Here is a 24,660-nt window from a genome sequence, read left to right as displayed (position 1 = left end):
CTTCAGATTCAAGAAATTCAGACATACTTGCTTTTGTACTTTTTGGTCTACATACAAGAATGAGTGTGACTGGTGTTCTCTTTACTGACATATTACAATTAAAACCAAACTCAGGCTGGCATTGAATATTTTGAGGATTCCCTGGATAGAAGCCATCATAGCACTCATTGATAGAAATGTCTATTCTAGCACCTTTTGGATGATAAACATATTTGAAGATAAATCTGCTGTGACATAGTTTAAGATGTTTTAGTAAACTATAAACTTGTGATGATTCAATATGCATCAAGGGCAAAGCTAGTCATCTAGGGCCTCAATTTATTGCTTTGTATTGTTGTTGTAAAGGAACTATTCAAATATTCTCAAACTTTGTCTGGGTTCATTTAAAATATTCTTTTCTTTTCTTGTTTGAAGGTCTGTAGATAATGATTCTTTCAAAGCTAAAGTCTGAGGGGGTTTAACAGAACCAGGCTTATTTTATGGAAGGAGACTCAGAATTTTGGGTTGCAAGAGGTTTGGATATAGGAGCTGTAGAATTGTCATTGGTGTTTCCTGTTCATCAATGAGTGTACTGCAGTACAGGTCCCTGAGACAATGTTTCAAATGGAGGTAGCTTTTTTTTCCATCAAGAATTGCTTCCCATGTTGCTCTTTTCTTACATATTGGACATTCTTCCATTTCCTGCATGGCTACTTCATATTCTCCATCTAAAAGTTGAAATTGTCTGTTTTTATCAGATACAGTCATTTGTGCAACACAAGTCTTTTCCCCATCTTCACAATTTGAAGAATTTTGTTTTCTTCTGGCAGGAAGTTCTTCATTGAAATCTATGTTTTCATTTATTTCTCCATTAATCATTCCATTAAACTCGCTTCTTCCTGGACAAGTCACTCTTCACCATATGGCTATTACTAGGTTCAAATTCATTACTTGAAACAGTAAGGGATGGACAGTTTCAAGGTTTTGTTTGGTTGAGGTCTGGATTCAAAAGCACCTGCTTTTTAACTGTGGGAACTTGCATTATTAGATAACTTATATCCTTCCATTTTTGTGACAGACTTACAAAAGTAGAACTTCCAGGGTAACAGAATTTTGTACATTTTCTGAGTTTTGAGATGGCTTATCATTTTTAGGGAAGAAACCAGTAAATGTCAGCTGTAGATGAGCTGACAAGCAATGAGATTATTGATCTGCTTTCATTTTCTCAATTTTTGATAGCATGTCATCAACTTTAAATGTTTTCCTTTTGATGTTTGTTCTAGAGCTTTGATGAGACATGTAAGTAAGAGTTCTGTGCAAAAATACGGGCACTATGAGAATTCTAAAAAAAGAGTGGAATCTTTGGAAACTAATGACTTTAGGAGACAACAAGAATCTGTTAAACAAAACAAAAATTAGAAGAAAATATAAAACACTTCATAGCAAAAACACTGACTTGGAGAATATAATCAGGAGAGACAACTTAAGAATCATTTGGGCTTGAAGAAAAGACTGCAGAGAGAAAGAAAGCCTGGACTCAATATTACAGGATTTATTGATGGAAAATTTCGCCAACATCATGGAACCAAAGGGCAACATCGTTACTGAAAGAATACATCAATCTCCTCTGGAAAGGGATCCCACAATGAAAACACCAAGGAATACTATGGCCAAATTAGGGAACTATCAAATAAAAGAGAGAATCCTGAAATCAGCCAGAAAGAAATAATTTAGATACCAAGGAGTCACAGTAAGGATTACAAAGGACCTGGCTGCATGATATTCTAAAGAGCAAGGGAGCCTGGAATGCATCTGAGAATCCACTATCTGACAAAACTGGGTCCTCTCTTTCAGGGGAAAAGATAGACATTTAAAAAATAGGAGACCTCCAACTTGTCCTGATGTAAAAGACCAGAGCTAAATAGAAAATTTGGACTTCAAACAAGAGACTCAAGAGACACATGAAAAGCTAAAAAACGGTTAAAGACAAAAACTGCTACCCAATAAGATGAAACTGGCTATGTCCTCAACAGGGAGAAAGATTCTCAAAACTCTTGAGAACTGTAACTCTATTACAGAGAAGATACTTAGTCAGAAGTGATGGACACTCATGACTTATGTGTGACTCTGATAGAATGATTTAAATACAATATCTCCTTTAAAAGAGGGGACAGAAAAGACACAGGAGGATGAAGAGCAAAGATGTACAGATGACCTATTATAATAGAGGGGGAAAAAGGGAGGAAATAAGAACAGCCTGAATCTTACTCTCATCAGACTTGTCTTAAAGGTCACATAGAGTTAAATTGTGAAACTTATCTTACCTTTCATTTGAAAAGGGGAAAGGGAGGGGAGAGGTAAAGTTGAATTAACAAAAGAAAGGGAAGAAAGAAGGGGCAAAGGGAAAGGGGAAAGAAAGGGGAGTGGGGTTGGATATAAAGGGGCAAACACACTAAAGGTGGTTGTTTTCAGAAACAAAATACGGGGGAATTTGGATAAAGTGAGAAAACAGGAAAATGCAGAGAGAAGACAGTATGGACGACAATAAAGAGTTAGTAATTATAACTTAGAATGTGAATGGGATGAATTCTACCATAAAATGTAAGTGAATAGTAGACTGGATTGAAAATTAGAATCTTACAATATGCTGCTTATAAGAAATTCTTTTGAAGTAGAGACATACATGTAGAGTAAAGGTAAAAGGTTGGAGCAAAATAAATTTTGCTTCAGCTGAAGTGAAAAAAAGCAGCAATAGTAATCTTTATCTCAGATAAATAACTACAAAATAGGTGTCATTAAAAGAGATAAGGAAAAAAATTATATCCTCCCAAAAGGTACCATAGACAATGAAGCAATTTCAATGCTAAATATGTATGCACCAAGGTGTATAGCATCCAAATTCTTAGAGAATTTGAATGAGTTACAGGAAGACAAAGACAACAAATCTCTACTGTTAGGAGCCTCCAAACTACCACTCTCAGATTTAGATAAATCTAACCATAAAAGTTAAAGAGGTAAAAAATGTTAGAAAAACCTAGACATTATAGACCTGTGGAGGAAATTGAATGGGGATAGATAGAAATATGCTTTTTTCCTGTAGTACATGGCATTTACACATAAACTGATATTGTATTATGGCATAAGAAAACAAATAATAAAATGCAGAAAGGCGGAAACAGTGAACACATCCTACTCAGTTCATAATGCAATAAATATTACATGCAATAATGGACCATGGAGAAATAGACCTAAAGCTATTTGGAAACTAAATAAACACTTTGTAAAGACTGAGTGGATCAAAAACAAATTCTTGAAAGAATTAATGATTTCATCTTAGTTAATGACAATAATGAAACAACATACAAAACTTATTGGATACAAGGGATATTTCATATCTTTAAATACTTACATGCATAAATTAAAGAAAGAAGAAATCAACAAACTAAAACTGCAACTAAAATATAGGGAAGGAACAAATTCGAAACCTCCAATTAAATATCAAATTTGAAATTCTAAAAATTAAAGGAGAAATTATTAAAATCAAATGCAAGAAAACTATTAAACTAATGAATAAAACCAAGAGTTGGTTTTATGAAAATAACCAATAACCTTTATAGACCTCAACTAAGTTGATTAAAAAAAAGAAAAGAAAATTGCTAGTATCATAAATGAAAAAAGGTGAAATCCCCACAAATGAGGAGAAAATTGAAGTAATAATTCAGGATTATTTCACCCAATTCTATACAAATAAATTTGATAATCTATGTGAAATGGATGAATATCTACAAAAATATTAGCTGCCCAGTTAAAATGAAGAGGAAATTAAATACCCGAATAACCTGATCTCAGAAAGTAAAATTCACCAAACCACTATTGAACTTTCTAAGAAAAAATTCCCAGGGCTACATAGATTCACAAGTGAATTCTATCAAACATTTAAGGAACAATGGGTTCCAATTCTATATAAACTCTGGAAAATTAGGTGAAGGAAGTCTGCCTAACTCTTTCTGTGACAATAATATGATGCTGATACCTAAACCAAGAAGAGTAAAAAAACAGAGAAAGAAAATTTTAAACCTATTTTCATATTGAATATAGATGTGAAAATCTTAAATAAAATCTTCAGAAAGTGATTACAGCAAGTTATCCCTAGTTAATATGATAAGACCAAGAAGGATTTATCCAAGAAATGTAGGTTTGATTCAATATCAGGAAAACTGATAATAAAATTTACTATATCAATAACAAACCTGTAATCATAAGATCATCTCAATAGATGCTGAAAAAAAGCCTTTGATAAAATAAAGCACCCATTCTTGCTAAAAACACAAGAGTAGGAATAAATGTATTGTTCCTTACAATAATTAGCAGTATCTATCTAAAACCATCAACAAGCATTATATGCAATGGGGATAAACTAGAGGCATTTCCAGTAAGATCAGGGGTGAAAAAAGATTGCCCTTTATCACCACTACTATTCAATAGTGTGTTAGAAATATTAACAGCAATAAGAGAAGGAAAAGAAATTATAATGAGAATTGGGAAAGAGAAATAAAACTTACTTTTTTTGCAGATGACATGATGGTATACCTAGAGAATCCTAAAAAATCATTTAAAAAACTACTAGAGGGGGCAGCTAGGTTGCACAGTGGATAGAGCACTGGCCCTGGAGTCAGTAGTACCTGAGTTCAAATCCAGTCTCAGTCACTTAAAGATGTATGTTCTTGGGCAAACCACTTAAACCCATTGCCTTGCAAAAAAACTACTAGAAGCAATTAGCAACTTTAACAAAGTAGCATGATGCAAAGTAAACTCTCATAATTCCTCAGATGTAATATATTTTACTAGTAAGATACAAGCACAAAAGCTAGAAACAGAAATCCCATTCAATGTAAACTCAGGCAATATAAAATTCTTGGGAGTCTAACTGCCAAGGCAGACTCAGAAACTCTATGAAAATACAAAACAATTCTCACACAAATAAAATAAGATTTAAATGACTGGGCAAATATCAGCTGCTCATGGGTAGGCCAAGCTAATACAATAAAATGACTCTTCTACCTATATTAAACTACATGTTTAGTGTCCTACTCATCAAAGTTCCAAAAAATTATTTAATGAGTTAGAAACCAATTGTAAGTAAATTCATATGGAGAAATAACAAGATTAGATTCTCCAGGGATTTAATGAAAAAAGTGCAAAAGAAGGTGGTTTAGCCCTACCAGATATAATATTATAATATAATGCATCAGCCATAGAAATTGGCTAAGAAATAGAGTAGTGGTTCAGTTGAACAGACTAGGTACAATAGAGATAGCGGGAAATTATTACAGTAATTTGCTGTTTGATAAATCCAGAGAGTCAAGTTGTGGGATAAAAACTCTCTCTTAGATAAAAGCTGTTGGGAAAATTGAAAGTTAGTTAGGTAGAATCTTCGATTAGACCAACATCACACATCCCATACCAAGATAAGATCAAAACGGGTATGGGATTTAGATATAAAAGAATATATTATAAGCAAACTTGGAAATGAAGGAATAGTTTACCTGTTACATCTATGGACCAAGGAAGAGATGGAGAACATTATTAAAAACAAACTTGATAAATTTGATTACATTAAATTAAAAAGCCATTGTACAAATAAAACCACTCTATTAAGAACAAATAAATGTTATAAATTAGGAAACAATTTATACTATGTGTATTTCTGACAAAGGACTCATTTCTAAAATATATAGAGAACTGAGTAAAATTTATAATAAAAACCAAACCATTCCCCAATTGAGAAATGGTCCAAGTGTATGCAAAGGCAATTTACAGATGAAGAAATCAAAGAGATGCACAGTAATTCGAAAAATTGCTCTAGGGGTGACTAGGTGGTGCAGTGGGTAAAGTACCTGCCCTGAAGTCAGAAGTACCTGAATTCAAATCCAGCCTCCAACACTTAGTAATTACCTAGCTGTGTGGCCTTGGGCAAGCCATTTAACCTCATTTGCCTTGCAAAAACCTAAAAAAAATTGTTCTAAATGACTACTTATTAGAAAAATGCAAATTAAAGCATCTCTAAGGTACTAACTCACATCTCTCATACTGGCCAATATTACCAGAAAGGACAATGATTAATGTTGGAAGGGATTTGGGGCTCTGTGAACTGATCAAATCTTTCTGGAGAGCAATTTGGAATTTTATGTTCAAAAAAATAACAAAAAGGTGTATACCCTTTGATCCAGCAATACCCCTCATGGGTCTATACCCTGAAGATTACATGAAAAAAGGGTAAAAAAAAACCTCACTTGCACAAAAATATTCATAGCAGCTCTGTTTGTGGTAGCAAAGAATTGGAAATTGAGTAAATGTCCATCAAATAGGGAATGGCTGAACAAATCGTGGTATATGCACATTATGGAATACTATTGTTCTATTAGAAACCAGGAGGCATGGGAATCCAAAGAAACATGGAAGGTATGGTATGAACTGATGCTGAGCCAGATGTGCAGAAACAGAAGAACATTATACACCAACACATTATACACAACAGCAACATGGGGTTGATGATCAATTTTAATGGACTTGATCATTTCATAAGAGCAGCAATCCAGGACAATTTTGGGGTATTTGAGATATAGAATACCATCTATATCTGGAGAAAGAATTGTGGAGTTTAAAGAAAGAATTTTTTAAAGAAAATTTTTCATAAAATTATTTTATTATGTAATTTTGCCACCTCAGATTTTCTTTTTTCCTATAGGATAGGATTTCTCTCTCATCACATTAAGTTTTGCTCAATGTATAGCATGGAAGCAATGTAAAGACTAACAGACTGCCTTCTGCATGGAGTGGGGAGCAATGTAGCAAGATTAGGGGAAAAGTCATAAAATTCAATTAAAATAAAAAATTTGTTAAAAAATCAATTGACATTAATGAACTTTTAAAGTTGAAGAAATTAATGAATTGCCTTATGTCATAAGCTGGAAAGTTCTGATGATTTGAATTATGTCTTCCTGACTTTGTGTTTAAAGTCTTTTATATTACACCACCTAATAGTCATTAATTGGTAGAAATGTTAAGAACCCAATACACTTAAAATACAAAGTCAAAAAGCTAGATAATTATCTTGAAAAAAATAATGTGCTTATAACAGTGTGGGAGGAGTTTAGAGAGAACTAATATCTGTGATTTGAATGTTTGGTGAACCTCTTTTACAGTTTCAGATCCAGTTTAGGTATCCACCTTCATGCAACTCTCAACTGTGGAATGCCTAGCAGCCATACCCTAGCAAAATCATTGTAGCATACAGGCTAAATTAGGGGGAAACTAATCTTCAATCCTACAATTTATAGGTATGTTAAATGAATGCCTACTCCAAGCATATGAGCCTAAGTGAAATGGGTTGAAGAGAACAATTTGTTTTTCTTATTTTTTTAACAGTCAATTATGCAACAGAAGAAAGGATACTGGAGTACTTATAGCCTGGTCAGACATTCAAGACACCAAAGTTATTTTCTGAATTCTGAGGAATGGCCAGTCATCCTGGCTTTTGACTTCCTACAGGACTTCAATGAATATATAAGAATTGGTTAGCAATTTTTGCATCTCCACCTTAATTAAATCAAATTCATCTTAAAAATCATCAACATGTAATATCAATACAAAAATAAAGGATGAAAACAACAATAAACATATAATGCTTTTATAGAATATCTTCTTTTCCTAAGGTTAAATACCTTTTTTTCATCATTTTCATTTGACAAAAGCACTAAAATTTTGCTTTTAAATTCACAGTATGGCAAAGAAAGAAAGAAGGAAGGAAGGAAGGGAGAAGGAAAGAAAGAAAGAAAGAAAGAAAGAAAGAAAGAAAGAAAGAAAGAAGCTAGTAAAGAAAGAAGACAGAACAGAAAAAAGAGAAGAAACAAACACACAAAGAAACAAAGGAAGAAACAAGAAATGATGAAAGAAAGGAAGCTTGAAGGGAGGAATGAAAAAAGAAGGAAGGAAGGAAGGAAGGATGGATGGAAGGTAGAGAGAAGAAACAAGAAAGAAAAATGAAAGAGAAAGAAAGAAAGAAAGAAAGAAAGAAAGAAAGAAAGAAAGAAAGAAAGAAAGAAAGAAAGAAAGAGAATGAATGAATGCAGCCAGCAAAGAAAGAAGTCAGGAAAGAAACAAAGAAGCAAAGGAAGAAACAAAAAAGAATGAAAGAAAGGAATAAAGGGAAGAAGGGATAAAGGACAGAAAGAAGGAAGGAAGGTAGGAAGGTAGGAAGGAAGGAAGGAAGGAAGGAAGGAAGGAAGGAAGGAAGGAAGCAAGGAAGGAAGGAAAGAAGGAAGGAAGGAAGAAAGAAAGAAAGGAAGAAAGGAAGAAAGGACAGAAAGAAGGTGACATTCTCAAAACAAAAGATTTTGAAGTAGTTCCATGTTCCACATCAGTGTAACCATACATTTAATGACATTTTTTTAGAAACAAAGCTCAAGACCAGCATAAAAATAATACACTCAATTATTCATTCCAACAATAGCTCATTAATCTTTATAGTTTCGTAACAATGTAGATGATCACCTAACAATAATACATTTTTCCAATCAAAAAAGTAGAGGAAAAACAAATATTTTGCTCCAAAATTCCAAAGAATTGAAATCCTCAAAACTTTTGTATAAATGTCAAATCTTAAAACATCATTAAGCAAAAGTAATTTTTTTCAAATATATATCATATATTATACTATATATCTTATTCTATACATTGTAATTCTATATTAATTATTTTTTTTAGGTTTTGTTGCAAGGTAATGGGTGACTTGCCCAAGGCCACACAGCTAGGTAATTATAAAGTGTCTGAGGCCAGATTTGAACTCAGGTACTCCTGACTCTGGGGCTGGTGCTCTATCTACTGTGCCACCTAGCCATTTATAGGATTTATTTTATTAAGATATGGAATCAAAATGTCTTCTATATTTTTTCCACCACTTCTTTCTTTTCTTAGTAGACAGAATTAATGCCTACTAATTTCTGGGACTTGTGAAGTGGATTGGTGGTATTAATAATCCAGTAATTGATCCAACTCTTTCTGTATGTTTTACCATAATGGAATTTACCAGTACACATTTTTGGTTTCACTTTATTTGGACCCTTTATATGTCTTTATGTAAATGGATAGATAGAAAGATAGATAGGTATAGATATAGATATGGATAGAAATGGAGACATGTTAATATTGACATATAGGCATATATAAACAAAGAAATATATGCATATATGTGTGGGTAGTTGCATACGTAGATGTAGTTAAATTTAGAGGGCTTTTAGCTAGGTGTTTTCTCTAATGTGACTAATTGTGATCTCATCTTCTACAGTCATACTTTCTGAAGCCATGAAAATGAATATGAATTACCTATATAATGGCAATCTCTTTTCATATAATAGGTTACCAAATGAAATGAGCTATCTAATATTTTCAAGTGGATATAATTCACTTGTCATAAATTTTTATTGACTTTAAGTTTCTTGGTTATACTATACTACAGATATCTCTGTCATATATATATATATATATATATATATATATATATATATATATATATATATATATATATATATATCCTTAAATTTACTCCTCACATTTCAATTATATTGTAAGGTTCATGTAAATGTCAAAAATTTTGATGAAAAATAAACATAGCTTAAAAAAACCCTGTAAGTTGGATTTCAATATATAAAGATGGAGAAATCTTTAGAAAGATTGAGAATTTAGTAAAAAAGAAAAAAAACCCAAGAACATCATTCTGCATATAAACTATATAACTTAGTATTCTATCAAAATTGAATATATTTATATATTATATATGAGAAACTATAGGGGTATTTTATAAAAGAGGGGAGAGGAAACAGATAGCTAGACAGATAGACATAGTGAGAGAGAGGGCTGCTGGTGGTGGTGGGAGCTTTAATTCCATCTCTAATAATGTAGTTTATTCTTTATTTGTGAAGATATCATAGGGTGATGTCTTGACTTATAAAGGAACTGGAATTGTGAGGCAGAGTTGCACAAATACATCAGTCTCACTCACTTTCTTTTCCAGAATTATTAAAGTTCAGTGGCAGGATGAAAGTCAAATTGATTGGTGATGGCCTAGGATGAAATGGATGATCTGTATTTTTTCATAGGGATAAGGAACTCATCAACTTCTATTTTAAGGAAGTCCTTCGAGTGCAAAGCTGTACCTTTTGTTTAACTAATACTCTGACAGAGTTGCTTGGTACATTGAGACCTTTCCAAAATCATATAGTGTCCTTCAAAGGCAATATCAAAACCAAGGTCTTCCTGGATTTCCAGTCATTATGCCATGTTACCATTATGCTTGTTGTGATTACATTATATATTGGTAAACAAAATTTTCATATTTGAAATACTTCTTTCTTCTATGACTTTCTGTTTTCTTCAAGGTCATTTATCTGTAACTACCATATCAACTTGAATATTGCCTCAAAATATTCTAACCATTGTAGATTCTTTCCCCTTTTGCATATTTAATTTTTATTTTATTTTTCTCAATTACATTTGATCCTGACTGTAGTTCTATGATATTTGGGTGGATTCTTTTTGACTGTTTGCAGTATAGTTTCCTTGATCAGGGCGCTCTGGAATTTGACTGTTTTTATTCCTGGGAGATTTAATTTTGAAATATCTTTCAGGAGGTACTTATGGGTTCTTTTTAAAATTTTTATTTGCTTGAGGCAATGGTCTTAAGAGTGACTTGCCCAAGGTAACACAGCTAGACAATTATTAAGTGTCTGAGGCTGGATTTGAACTCAGGTTCTTCTGACTCCGGGCTCAGTGCACTATCCACTGCACCACCTAGCTGCCCCCACTAATAAGTTCTTTTAAGGACCAAATAACCTCTAGTGGCTCCCCATAGCCTTCAGGATTAAAAAAGGAAAATTTTATCAAGCTTTTAAATTTCTTTATAATCTAATCTCATCCTAACTTTAAAATGTTGCACCTTATTCATCTTCTTGCTGTTCTTTGAATGAAACACTTCTTACTTTGAATGCTTGATGGTTTTCTCCCAGGTTTGGAATGCTATCCCTCCTCATCTTTTCTTCCTAACTTTCTGAGCTCCCCTAATCTTCTTGTTCTTTTAGTCTCAACTAATATTCAGCTTTTTGTAAAAAAAAAATTCTAAATCCTCCCTAATCTTGTATTTCCTCCGGTACTACTCCAGATTTATCCTTTAAAAATTTTTTTTTGACATGCTTATCACTATTCTGGTAAATAGTAAGACCTTGATAAATATTCACTGACTGAGTTTACTCCCATGTAGATCTAGCTGCCCCAAAATTTCTACTGCTTAAAATTATTCTTCAACATTTATGATTATCTAGTATCTGCCATCAAAGTTTCCCCCCAATTTTATCTCTAATTTCTCCTGTCCATATACTCTATGCTGTATCCAAACTGTTCTAACCAAACTTGTTCTCCCTTTCCTCCACCCCATTATAGGACCTTCACTTTTCTACCTGAATGTATTTATTTGTAATGATCATTATGTCTGGAATCCCTTACTGACAATATTATGAATTTTTTCAAATCCTTTAAAGTAGAACCTAAATACCATTGTTTTCAGAAAGTCTTTCCTTGTCTGGGTTCACATAGGTAATATTTTGTCCCTCATCTTGGGGATAAAATTTTGTGAATGTCAGTGTCATATTCTCTTTTTTAAGAGTATAAGTTTCATGATAAAGCATACTGTTTCTTTTTTTTTTTGAGGTTTTTGTAAGGAAAATGGGGTTAAGTGGCTTGCCCAAGGCCACACAGCTAGGTAATTATTAAGTGTCTGAGGCCGGATTTGAACTCAGGTACTCCTGACTCCAGGGCCAGTGCTCTATCCACTGCACCACCTAGCCGGCCCAAACATACTGTTTCTTAGCTAAATTTCCTACCATCTTTTTTTTTAATCTTAAATTTATTTTTTATTCTCATTTTGTACAAATGTTTTTTTTACATTAATAACATATTCTTGTTTACAAGTAAACAAAATACCCCTCCTCCCCCATGAATATAGATAGACTTGTTTGGGCAAAAAAAGTAAAGGGGAGAGGAAAAAAAAATTAAAATAAAAAAATAATAATAGTAATAATTGTAGGTATGCCCAGCTGGCGCAATGGATGAAGCAACAGCCCTGGAGCCACAAGCACCCGAGTCCACATCCAGCCTCGTAAACCCAACAACCACCCAGCTGTGTGACATGCAAGCCACCCGATACCCACTGCCCTGCAAAAACCAAAAAAGAAAGAAAAAAAAGAACCAAAATAAAATAGAATAGTAATAATAGTAGGTGTGGCTGGGTGGCAGACAGAGCATTGGCCCTTGAGCCAGGAGCACCTGGGTCCAAAGCCGGCCCCAGACACCCAAAGATCACCCTGCTATGTGGCCGCAGGCAGGCCATCCAGCCCTACTTGCCCTGCACCCTCCCCCAAATAATCATCACAAAAAATGTGCTTGAGTCTTTGTTCCAACACCAACAACTCTGTCATGGGTGGATCTCATTCTTTATGATAAGTCCATCACAAAAGTTATTTCCATATTTTTCCACCTTTGCCATTGTTGATCGCAACTCCCTCCTTTCTTATTTCTCCACTACCATGTACTCTATTTTCTCTCTCCTTTCACTCTGACTCTGCTGTAGGGTCGCTGAATGGCGCAGCAGACAGATCCCTGGTCCTGGGGCCAAGAAGCCCTGAGCCCCCATACCACCCCATAGGCCCAGAATCCACCTGGCCCTGTGGTCATGGGCAGACCTTCCTATCCCAGCCCCTTGCAAGAAGTAAGAAAGAAAATGTGTTATATCTGACCACTCTCCCCCCATGGTCCATCCTCTCCTCCTTTATTCACATCCCCACCCCTTCCCCCTGCTCCCGCCTCCTTCTTACTCCAGATGTCTATACCCCATTGAGTAATTTGCTGTTTCCTCTCCTAGCCATCTCTGATGAGAGCAAAGTTTTCCCTCATTCCCCCTTGCCTCCCCCCTTCCATATCATTGCAATAGCTCATTGTAATAAAAAAAAAATCTTAAGTGAAATATCTTGTACTATTCCCCCTCTCCTTTTTCTTTCTCCCATTCCATTTCCCTTTTTTTCTATTGACTCCATTTTTACACCATATTTTATCTTCGAATTCAGCTTTCTTCTGTGCTTCAACTATAAAGGCTCTCTCTACCTGCTCTATTAACTGAGAAGGTTCATATGAGTATTATCAGTGTCATTTTTCTCTGCAGGAATACATGCAGTTCATCCTCATTATGTCCCTCATATTTCCCCCCTCTACTCCAATCTCCATGCTTCACCTGAGTCCTGTATCTGAAGATCAAACCTTCTGTTCAGCTCTGGCCATTCCAAACGGAACCTTTGAAATTCCCCTGGTTCATTGAAAGTCCATCTTTTCCCCTGGAAGAGGACATTCAGCCTTGCTGGGTAGTTCATTCTTGGCTGCATTCTAAGCTCTCTTGCCTTCTGGTATATTGTATTCCAAGCCCTACGAGCTTCCAATGTAGCTGCTGCTAAGTCCTGTGTGATCCTGACTGCAGCTCCACGATATTTGAACTGTGTCCTTCTGGCTGCTTGTAATATTTTCTCTTTGACTTGGGAGTTCTGGAACTTGGCTATAATATTCCTAGGGGTTGGCTTTTTGGGATCTCTTTCTCTGGGGGATCGGTGGATTCTCTCCATTTCTATTTTGCCCTCTGCTTCTAGAATATCAGGGCAATTTTCCTGTAATAATTCTTTGAAAATGATGTCGAGGCTCTTTTCCTGATCATGACTTTCAGGTATTCCAATAATTTTTAAATTATCTTTCCTAAGTCTGTTTTCCATATCAGTTGTTTTTTCAAAGAGATAATTCACATTTTCTTCTAATTTTTCATTTTTTTTGGTTTTGAAGTATTGATTCCTGATTTCTGTTAAATTCATCAATCTCCCTGAATTCTATTCTTTGTCTGAAGGATTTGTTCTCCTCAGAGAGTTTTCTTATCTCTTTTTCCATCTGGCCAATTTTTCTTTTTAAAGCATTCTTCTCCTCAATAACTTTTTGAACTGTTCTATCCATTTGACCTAAGCTGTTTTTTAGCATGCTATTTTCTTCAGCATTTTTTGGGATTTCCTTGACTAAGCTGCTGACTTCATTTTCATGTTTTTCCTGCATCTCTCTCCTTTCTTTTTCCCAGTTTTTCTTCCAACTCCATCATTTGATTTTCAAAGTCTTTTTTGAGCTCTATCATAGCTTGAGCCCAATTTCTGTTTTTCTTGGAGTCTTTAGATGCAGGAGCTTGTGCTTCCTCATCTTCAGACTGAGTATTTTGGTCCTTCTTGGGCTCATTTGCAAAATATTTCTCAATAGTCTTCTTTTTGTTTCTCTGCTTGCTCATTTTCCCAGCCTGGGCCTGGTTTGGGGTGTTTCTTGAGCTTTTGGGGCACTCCCACAAGGGTCTCAGTGTGTGCAGCTCTGTCCTCCCTCCTGGTCTGTGAATGACCATAAGCACCTCCCTCTGCTGACGTGGGGGGGGGGGCTGCTGTTCTATGGGGGGGCCTAGACTGCCGTCAGGATCTGAATGTGGTCAGAACCCCAGAGTCCTGTTTCAGGGGCAGAGGACAGAGTTAGGCAGTCTCTCTTCACTCCCCTCCCTCAACTCCATGGGCTCATGCACTGGGGGCTCCTGCTTACCAGCTCAGCCTGCTTCTGTTTCCTGGATCAGGGCTGGGGAAAGAGGATGCTGCTTGCAGTGTGCCCTGAGGGCTGGGCTCCACGTGCTTGCTCTGGCAGAGGTCCCCCGCTGTTCCCCCACTTTTTGCCCAGTGCTCCTTGGGGTGCAGCTCAGGAGACTCCCCCGCTGCTATGATCTGAGACCCCCAGTGCCCTGGGGCTGCCTCTGGGAGGCTGAGGTTCTTTGGCTCTGGCAGGCCACCCCTCTGGCAGGCCACCTCTCCGATCTGGGGAGCAGAGCCTTTCTGCTCTTTTCCCAGTTACCTTGAGTAGGAGAACTGCCTCACTGGGTCCCTTTGTGGGTTCTGTCTCTCGGAAGTTTAGTTAGAGTCCTTAGCTGATGAATTTTATCAGAGAGCCCCTAAGACTGGATCCCTTCTTGTCGCCATCTTGGCTCCCCTTACCATCTTCTATAACAGGTGTCACAGGGACCTTGAAACTATGAAATCTTAATTGGTAAATTGAATGAACAAATTTTCTTCTCCTTAATTTTGGAAGATACCAAAGAATTTCTGTGAAGCCCCATTCTAAAATGAATTTGATCATAGTTTCTTAATGTAGAATAAGTTCTGTCAGTTTCAACTACTCAGGAAAATTTTCTAGCCTGTCATCTGAGGGCCAATATCAAAAAAGATTGGAGAGGTCTGCCAAATTGATAACACAGTGAGACAAAGAATTAAATTCAATATTCCTGAGGCATTAAAGTGATGTGTTTGAGCTCACAAATGTCTTTAGGTTTGAAACAAAACTGTACATATGTTAATTCAAGAGTTTTTCATTTAAACTATAATGATGAGCTAAAATAGCAAAGAGACATTTATTCATAGCAAATGCAAAGTTATGTGATTAATTTAAAAGAAAACTATACAAAGAAAGATTTGGTTCCACAAAAGATTTTAGATGTCAAAATCATTGTAATTAATGTGACATAAACAATAAAACAGTTAACTCTGTCTCCTAATAATGACTTAATAGAAATATGTCCAGAGCATGGTAGTCATACTATACTGTTGAATGATCAGTTTACCTCTGTCATATTTGATTCTGAGCAGTACATTTTAAGAGATATAATAGTAAATTTTGGTATTTCAAGAGGAAAATGATCGCAATGATAAAGAATATAGTGTGCATGCCAAGTAATTTTTACAATGTCAGAGTGCATAATTAGGACCAAGAAGTCAAAGTTGTATGGAAATAATTTTTATTTCTAGTAAGGTAAAATATGAAAATAAGTAGCATTGTTAAAAAAATTGAATTAGATATCTTATTACATAATGATTTCCTAGTCCTGAAACTTTTAATTCAGAGGGTAGACAGATTTTGGGGTGTATTTTGCTATTTAGCTACCATGTAAATCCCAAGTCATATAAAAGCAGGCCAGTTTTTCATTCACTCAGCTCAAATAAAATGAGTTTTCCACAGTCATAAATGAAAAGCTATGTTATTTTGGCATAAACACAACATAACATACCCCTTGAGAATTTGTATTAATGTCTTTTCAATTTAGTTTAATTTTAAAGAGATAATTGATAATTAATTTATTTTCCTCTCCTTAGAGATCATTTTTCAGGCAAGAACAAACAATCCTATTATAGTGAATATTTATTTTGGAGAAACACTAGTTACAAATCTTTAAGAATAATTCAGATTTTTAAACATTTTTCAGGATATCTTAAACGTATTTGTGATCCAGTTGTAAACATTTTCATAGAAAAATAACATCAATCATACCAATTTATTTTAATTTTAAACATATCCAAAAAGCAGCCCAAAGAAATCAAATTAATAAAAAAAATCTATTAAATTATATTAATTCTGAAAAAGTTTATAGGAAGAAAAAATTTTCATAAATTTCAGGAATGGCAACTATCATTTAAAATATTTATAGTCTACCATCTATATTCTGTACAAATTGCAATTCTTTTTTTTGTTTCTTTCTTTAGGTTTTTGCAAGGCAAATGGGTTTAGGTGGCTTGCAAAGCCACACAGCTAGCTAATTATTAAGTACCTCACACCGGATTTGAACTCAGGTATTCCTGTCTCCAGGGCCACTGTATCCACTGAGCTACCTAGCTGCCCCCAAATTTCAATTCTTTAAGAGGCCATGTGCCTTTTGGGCAGTTCAAGATAGTATCAGGAGACTTGATCCCAATTTTACACTTGCTAGGTACAGAACATTGTGTAGGTAATCTAGCCTGTTTAGATAGCAGTTTCATTTTAATGTCTGAATATTTTATATGTTTTCCAATTATATCAAATAGCTATTTCTACCAATCACTTTTGTGAGGTTTTGAATTTAGAATTCCTCCCCACTTCCTTCACTCCCTCCTCCCTACAACAGAAGGCAGTCTGATATTTTTTATATTGTTTCCAAACAGAATGTGTTGAGAGAAAAAAATAGATCCTTGAGGAAGAAATAACATATTAGCAATAGCAAAATTATCTAGTACAAAAGACAACTTTCTAAAAAATATTTGAAGATAATAATCTTTGGTCTTTGCTTAAACTTCACAGTTCTTCCTCTGGATACAGATGTTATTCTCCATCACAGATACCCTAAAATTGTCCCTGATTATCGCACTGATGGAATAAGCAAATCTATTAAGTTTGATCATCGCCCTTATGTTGTTATAAAGGTGTACATTGTTCTTTTGCTTTCACTCATCTTACACAACATCAATTCACACAAGTTTTCCAAAGTTCTTTGAAATGCTATCCCTTATGATATCTAATAAAACAGTAGTGTTCCATCACATACATATAGCATATTTTGTTTACCCATTCCCCAGTTGATGGATATAAGCCCAATTTCCAATTCTTTGCCACCACAAAAAAAGGCTGCTATGAACATTTTTGTACAAGCGATGTTCTGAACCTTTTCCATGATCTCTTAATGATATAGACCCAGTAGTGGTATTGCTGAAACAAAGGGTATGTGCATTTTATTTCCCTTTGGGCATAATTTCACATTGCTTTCTAGAAAGTTTGGATCAGTTCAGAGTTACAACAATGTATCAGTGTCCCAGATTTCCCACATTGCTTCCAACATTGATCATTGTCCTTTCTGGTCATATGGGTCAGTCTGAGAGGTATGAAGTGGTACCTCAGAGATGTTTTAATTTGCATTTCCCTGATCTGTAAAGATTTCACCACTCTATTTCTTAACCAGTACCAGACAATATTTATTATTGAGGTTTAATAATATTTTAGATCTGATAAGGCTAAGTCACCTACTTTTGCATTTTTTTCATTAAATCCTTTAATATTCTTGACATTTTGCTTCTTCATTTAATTTAATTACAATGTTTTCTAGTTCACCAAAGTAATTTCTTGGAAGTTTTATTTGTACAACACTAAATAAATAGTTTAATTTGGGTATAATTTTCAATTTTATTATATTATTTCCAGCCTAATCATGAGTAGTTGATATTTTCCCAACTATTTAGATTAGATTTTATTTGTGAGAAAAGTGTCTTACACCTAAGTTTTCATAGAGTCTTTCCTGGCTGGTCAACTCTTAAAGATTTTATGTTTTCCAAAGTTATTTTAAATGGGATTACTCTTTCGAACTTATGCCAATGTATCTTGCTAACAACTTATAGGAAATACTTAAGAATTTATGTGGGTTTATTCCATATCCTGTGACTTTGTTAAAGTTGCTAATTGTTTCCAGTAGTTTTTGTGTGTGTGGGTGACAGGAATTGTTTTAAATTGAATTCATTTATTATTCCAACTACCTGCAAAGATAGTTTTCAACTTCCATTTTTTCTTAAGCTTTAGAGTTCCACATTTTTGTCCCTCCTTCCCTGCCCTCTTCTCTCTGCCATTTTTTAAAAAAATATTAATTATTTCCTTTGAATTTTACAATTTTTCCCCTAATATCTCTTCCCCTCCCCCCAGTCCCCCATGGAAAGCAGTCTTTTGGTCTTAACATTGTTTCTGTGTATACTTTGATCTAAGTTGAATGTGATGAGACAGAAGTCATATCCTTAAGGAAAAAAATAAAATAGAAGAGATAGCAAAATTACATAATAATATATATTTTTAAATAAAGGTAATAGTCTTTGGGCTTTGTTCAAACTCCACAACTCTTTCTATGGATAAAGATGGTATTCTCCAACACAGATATCTAAAAATTGTGCCTGATTGTTGTACTGATGGAATGAGTAAGTCCATTAAGTTTTATCATCACTCCCATGTTGCTGTTAGGGTATACAATGATATTCTTGTTCTCCTGATCACACTCAGCATAAATTCATGCTAATCCTTCCAGACTTCCCTGAATCCCCATCTCTCCTGGTTTCTAATAGAACTATACCATTCCATAACATACACATACCCCAATTTGTTCAGCTAATCCCCAATTGATATACATTCACTTGATTTCCAATTCTTTGTTAATAAAAAACAGGGCAGATATGAATATTTTTGTACAAGTGATGTTTTTACATTTTTTCATGATCTCTTCAAGGAATAGATCCAGTAATGGCATTGCTGGATCAAAGGATATACACATTTTTATTGCCTTTTGGGAGTAATTCCAAAATACTTTCCAGAAAGGTAGGATAAGTTCACAGCCCCACCAACAATGTATTAGTGTCACACATGCATTCCAACAATGATCATTGTCCTTTTTTGTCATATTGGCCAGTCTGAGTGGTATGAGTTGGGACCTCAGAGATGCTTTAATTTGCATTTCTCTAATAATTAGTGATTTAGAGCAATTTTTCATATGAGTATGAATCACTTTGATTTCCTCATCTGTAAATCGTCTCTCCATATCTTTGACCATTTGTCAATTGGGGAAATGGCTTTTTTAAAAATTTGACTCATTTTTCTGTATATTTTAGAAATTATTCCTTTGTCAGAAGTACTAGTTATAAAAATTGTTTCCCTTAGGTACAGTGGTTTTTTTCTGTGTAAAAGGTTTTTAATTTAATGTGATCAAAATCCTCTAGTTTGTTTTTAATGATGTTCTCCATCTCTTCCTTTGTCATAAACTGCTTCCCTTTCCATAGATCTGGCAGGAAAACTATTTCTTTTTCTCCTAGTTTACTTATAATATTGGGGTTTTTTTGTTTAGGTTTTTTTTTTTTTTTTTTTACAAGGCAGTGCAGTTAAGGGGCTTGCCCAAAGCCACATAGCTAGGTAATTATTAAGTGTCTGAAGCCAGATTTGAACTCAGATACTCCTGACTCCAGGGCCAGTACTTTATCCACTGCGCCACCTAGCCACCCCATTATATCATTGTTTTTATGACTAAATCCTGTATCCATTTTGATCTTATCTTAGTATAGGGTTTGTGGTATTGGTCTAATCCAAGTTTCTGCCATACTAACTGCTCATTTTTCTGACAGTTTTTATTGAAGAGAGTTTTTATCCCAATAGTTGAAATCTTTGGATTTATCAAACAGGAAATTACTATAATCATTTTCTACTATGCTTCTGATGATTTTAGGGTTTTTTAGGTCTTTAGAGATCTCATGTACATCTACATAGAGTGAGAGTTTTGTTTCTTCTCTCCCAATTCTAAATTTTTCAATTTATTTTTCTTCTCTTATTGCTGAACTAGACTTTCTCAAACTATATTCAATATTAGTTGTGATAACAGGCATCCTTGTTCAACCACTGCCCTTATTGTGAATGCCTCCATTTATCTCCATTGCATTTTTTTATTTGTCTAAAGTTTTAAATAGCTACTGATTATCATTCTTAGGAAATACCCACTCATTCCTATGTTCTCTAGTATTTTTAGTAGGAATGGGTGCTGTATTTTGTCAAAGCCTTTTTCAGCATCTCCTGAGCTAATTATATGATATATGTTAGGTTTCTTATGTATATAATCAATTATAGAGATCGTTTCCTTAATACAATCCTGCTTGCATGAAATGCATCCCATTTGGTATCATCTTAGTGAAAATTTGCTGTAATCACTTTGCTAAGATTTTATATAAGATTTTACCATCCATATTCATTAGGGAAGTTGATTTCTATTTTTTTTTCTGTTTTGACTCTATATGATTTAGGTAGCCATATTGGTGTCATTATAGGAATTAAACAGAGATGCATCTTCATCTATTTTTCCAAATATTTTATGTAGAATTGAAATCAGTTTTTCCTTAAGCATTTGATATAATTCACTTATGAATCCATAAGTTCCTGAAGATATTATTTTAGATATTTCACTGATTGCTTGTTGAACTTCTTTTTCAGAGCTATAGTAATTTTGGTATTTAATTTCCTCTTCATTTAACCTGGGCTACTTAGGTTTTCATAAATATTCATCCATTTCATGTAGATTATCAAATTTATTTGCATATAGTTGGGAAAAATATTGCCAAGTTCTTAATTTAATTTCCACCTTATTGATGGTCAGTTTACATTTTTTGTTTTTGATACCAGTAACGTGGTTTCCTTCCTAATTTTAAATTTTTTCATATTTCAAATCAAATTAAACAAAGGCTTATTTATTTTATTGGGTATTTCATAAAAATATGTCTTGGTTTTATTTATTAGTTCAATAATTTTCTTCCTTTCAATTTTAAATTCTCTTTTTATTATTATTGGAATTTCTAATTTGATATTTAGTTGGGGAATTTTAATTTGTTCTTTCTCTAATTTTTTAAATTGTATGCTTAATTCATTGATTTCCTCTTTCCCTATTTTATTCATGTAAACATTGGGAGATATTTATCTCCTAATACCTGGCTTGGCTGTGTCCCATAAGTTTTGGTATGTTGTCCCACTATCCATATTGTGTTTTTTTGATGCACTCATTCTTTAAAATGAGGTTATTTAGTTTCCAATTAGTTTTAGGTCTATCTCTCCATGGCCCTTTATTGCACATGACTTTATTGCATTATGATCTGAAAAGGAAGTATCCACTATTTCTGCCTTTCTGCATTTGATTACTAAGTTTTCATGTTCTAATACTAAATCAATTTTTGTAGGTGCCATGTACTGCAGAAAAAAATATATTCCTTTCTATTCTGGTTCAGCATTTTCCAAAGTTTTATATTGTCTAGGTTTTCTAATATACTATTTATCTCCTTAACTGTCTTCTTGCTTATTTTATGACTAAATTTATATAATTCTGAGAGAGGGTGGTTGAGGTCTCCACCAGTAGAATTTTGCTGTCTATGTCTTCCTGTAACTCATTCAGTTTCTCCTCTAAGTATTTGGATGCATACAAATTTAGCATTGAAATTGCTTCATTGTCTATGGTACCTTTTAGGAAGATATAGTTTCCTTACTTACTTCTTTTAATGAAATCTATTTTTGCAGCTGCTTTGTCTCAGGTAAAGGTTATTACCCCTGCCTTTTTTCACTTTATCTGAAGCATGATATATTCTGCTCTGTTTACCTTTACTTTATATACATCTCTCTGTTTCAAATATGTTTCTTATAATACACCTATTGTAGGATTCTGGCTTTTATTCCATTCTGCTATCTGCTTACATTTTATAGGAGAGTCCATTCCATTCAAATTCAAAGTTATAATTACTAACTTCTTTTGTCCTCTAGGCTATCTTCCCTCTATGTGTATTTTTGTCTTTTTTTCATCTTATCCCTATCTCCCAGGTTTTTGCTTCTGAATACCACTTCCTTCAGTGAGTTTTCATACTCATATCCAACTCCACTACCCTTTCTTCCCCTTTCCCTTTACCCCTTCTTCCTTCACTTCCTTCTGTAAGTTCTTCTTTTCTTCCCCCTCACCCTTTCACCTATTAATATATGAAATGTAAGATAATTCTCTAAACTAAACTCTGTGTGTGTGTGCATGTGTGTGTGCATGTGTGTGTGTGTGTGTGTGTGTGTGTGTGTGTGTTTGTGTGTGTTAATCCCTCTTTGAACCAAATCTGATGAGAGTAATATTCAGGCAGTAATCACCTCCTCCCTTCTTCCCCTCTATTGCAATAGGTGCTTTGAACCTCTTCAAGTGATGTACTCTACTCCATTTAATCTCCTCCTTCCTCTTGTCTTTTTACTGTCCTCTCATTTTTAAGGAAATATTTTTTTAAATCACTCTATCAGAGTCATGGACAAGTCATGACTATCCATTACTTCTGGCTAAGTATATTCTTTCTCACAGAGTTACCTTTTTTCAATAGTTATAAGAATCTTTGTCCCAGTTGGGGATATCTTATTGGATAACATTTTATTTTTATGTTTTCCCCTTTTTACCTTTTCATGTATCTTCTGAATCTGACGTTTGAAGTCCAAATTTTCTATTTAGCTCTGGTCTTTCTAATCAAAAAAAGGTGGAAGTCTCCTATTTCCTTATTTGTCCATCTTTTCCCCTGCAAAAGAAGATCCACTTTCACTGGATTGTGCATTTTTGGCTGCATTCCAAGCTCTCTTGGTCTTTGGAATATCATATCCCAGGCCCCCTGATCCCTTAATGTTGATGGAGCCAGGTCTTTTGTAATCCTTACTGTGGCTCCTTGGTATTTGAATTGTTTCTTTCTTACTTCTTGCATGATTTTCTCCTTTATCTTATGGTTCTGGAGTGTGGGCACAATATTCCTTGGTGTTATCATTTTCAGATCCCTTTCAGGAAGAGATCTATATATTCTTTCAATAATTATTTTGCTCTCTCATTCCCTAAAATCAGGGCAATTCTCCTTCTCCTCAAAGTTTTTAGGAAGCCCTATGAGACTTAAATTTTCTCTCCCGTATCTATTTTCCAGGTCAGTTGTTTTTCTGTTGAGGAATTTTACTTTTTCTTATATTTTTTTTCATTTCTATGATTATGATTAACCAATTGTTGTTGTCTCAAAAAGTCACAGATTCCAGTCTCTTTTTAAAGACTCCCTTTGCAATTGGTCAATTCTATCTTTGAAAAAGTTTTCCAGTTGCCCAATTGCGTTTCTGGGAGTTACTTTCTTTTTGTACTTTTTCAAAGGATTTGTGTTCTTGTTGCAAAATGTTATTTTTATTCCTGCATAGTGTTAATTTTCTCTTGTGTTTCTTTTCCCAATTACTTTTCCATTTGATGTTTAAACTCTGTGGAAGAATTTAATTTATGCTAGAACCATATAGGCATGGCCCTTGGGCTATACAGTTAACCTACTTGTACTGCAATCAGCACTGAGGAAGATATGCCACCCACACCTGAGCCTTGGAGGTGGGGGAAGCTGTTACTGTGTTTGTTCATGGAATAGTCACTTTCTCCTATAGGAATATGGGGTAGGGGAATCTTTTGGAAACAAGGTTGCTTAGGTGAAACCATGGGGCCTCAAATTCCTGGTCTTCCAGATCAGCTGAGCTGACTGTATAGATGCCTAGCCAGCACCCTGGAGCTCTCTTGACCATGGTGCTGGACTTCTTCCAACTTCCAGGCACACAGTCAAAGCTTCTGCTGCTGTTCTCAGGTTAGTCCACAGTCCTCACTCTGCCACTCCTGAACTGAGTCTCACCTCTCTGCTCCCAGCTCGCCCATGCTCCCCTACTCAGACCTTGCTTTGTGATGTTCTTCTCTTGGTTCTGTGGATGCAGATTGTGTTAAGAGGCTTTGTTCATGTTAGTTCTGAGAGGAAAGCCAGGAGAGCTTAACCCAGTTCCTAGTTTCTCTCCACCATCTTGGTTGGAAGCCTGATATCAACTCCTTTATATAATGAAACAATTTGGAAAAATTATCTCCAAGTTCACTTCCATCTTTAAAATTACAATTCCACCTTGAGCTAGCTACTACCTTCACAAAAGGAAATCATGCTTTAAACTCAAATCTTTCTGACTCTCTTTGATCAAAGATAGATCCCAGGCCAAGTCCATGGGGTTATTATATGAGCCTTGATTGCTCAGAATGAAGGCAAATAGCAATTGTTTCTGATTTAGCCAGAAACCCTAAAGATCTTCCTCTCCCAGACTGATTTTGTTTGACTAGTTAAAAAAGACTATTTTGTCTCATTTTTACCTACCCATTCCAGAATA

The 24,660-nt window shown here is 34.6% G+C and overlaps 1 pseudogene; it reads right to left on the bottom strand.

Moving 5' to 3' along the window:
- Window position 1: 1 nt before the first annotated feature.
- On the bottom strand, window positions 2-24,169 carry LOC141492340 (polycomb protein SUZ12-like; annotated as a pseudogene).
- Between the last annotated feature and the right edge of the window lie 491 nt (window positions 24,170-24,660).

This window comes from Macrotis lagotis, chromosome 6, assembly GCF_037893015.1.
Source record: "Macrotis lagotis isolate mMagLag1 chromosome 6, bilby.v1.9.chrom.fasta, whole genome shotgun sequence".
In the NCBI taxonomy this organism is placed as follows: Eukaryota; Metazoa; Chordata; class Mammalia; order Peramelemorphia; family Peramelidae; genus Macrotis; species Macrotis lagotis.
Note: the sequence above shows the minus strand (reverse complement) of the source record. Positions and strands in the feature narration are given on the sequence as shown.